This window comes from Coturnix japonica, unplaced genomic scaffold (assembly GCF_001577835.2).
Source record: "Coturnix japonica isolate 7356 unplaced genomic scaffold, Coturnix japonica 2.1 chrUnrandom511, whole genome shotgun sequence".
In the NCBI taxonomy this organism is placed as follows: Eukaryota; Metazoa; Chordata; class Aves; order Galliformes; family Phasianidae; genus Coturnix; species Coturnix japonica.
Genome location: NW_015439899.1, coordinates 40,669 through 42,065, shown reverse-complemented (window position 1 = coordinate 42,065; position 1,397 = coordinate 40,669).

The following is a 1,397-nucleotide window of genomic DNA, read 5'->3' as shown; positions in this document are numbered from 1 at the left end:
TGGGGGGGATATGGGGTTCCTGTGGGGGCCTATGGGGGATATTGGGGGATATAGGGGTCCTATGGGTGTATAATGGGGTCCTATGGGGGGGATATGGGCTCCTATGGTCTGGAGATATAGGGTCCTTATGGGGGGATATGGGGTCCTATGGGGAATATCGGGTCCTATAGGGTTCTTACATGGGGGTTATGGGGTCCTATGGGGGATATGGAGTCCTATAGGGTCGTATCGGGTCCTATGGGGGGATATAAGGTTCTTATGGGGGGATATAGGGGTCCTATGGGGGGTATGGGGTCCTATGGGGTATTATGGGGGATATGAGTCCGTATAGGTCATATAGGGTCCTATGGGGTTCCTATGGGTATTATGTGGGATATGGGCGGTTATGGGGGGATATGAGGCTATTTTTGGGTTCTATGGGGGGATATGGGGAATATGGGTCCTATGGGCGGGATAGGGGTATGGGGTTCTATGGGGCATTATGGGGGGGGTTATGGGGTCTAATAGGGGGGTTATGGGTGCGTGTGTGGGGCTGCCCCATTGATGTGGGGTTTTCTATGGGGCAGGCGGCGCTTTGGGCACAGCAAAAGTCCCCTGTACCGAGAGAAGAGCCCTGTGAGGTGAGTGGGGGGACTATGGGGCCCTATGGGTCTCTATGGGATCCCTATGGGTCTCTATGGGTCTCTATGGGTCACTATGGGTCTCTATGGGTCACTATGGGGTCCCTATGGGTCTCTATGGGGTCACAATGGGGTCCCTATGTATTTCAATGGGGTTGCAGTACCTCCTCCCGCCCACAGGGGGGCGCTCTTTTTGCTCTCCCCATTTGTTTCTATGGGTCCCTATTAGTCCCTATAGGTCCCTATTGGTTTCTATGGCTCCCTATGGCTCCCTATGTATCCCTATGGCTCCCTATTGGTTTCTATGGGTCCCTATGTATTTCAATGGGGTGCAGTACCTCCTCCCGCCCGCAGGGAGGCGCTGTATCCCTATGTATCCCTATGGGTCCCTATGGCTCCCCATTGATCCCTATGGGTCCCTATTAGTTCCTATGGGGTGCAGTACCTCCTCCCGCCCGCAGGGGGGCGCTGTTTGTGCTCCCCCTATTGGTTTCTATGGGTCCCTATTGATTCCTATGGATCCCTATGTATCCCTATGGGGTCCCTATGGGTCCCTATGGGTCTCTATGTATCCCTATGGGTCCCTATGGGTCGCTATGGGTCTCTATGGGTCCCTATGGGTCTCTATGTATCCCTATGGGGTCCCTATGGGTCCCTATGGCTCCCTATGGGGTCTCTATGGGTCTCTATGGGTCTCTATGGCTCCCTATGGCTCCCTATAGGTCCCCATGGCTCCCTATGGCTCCCTATGGCTCCCTATTGATCCCTATTAGTCCC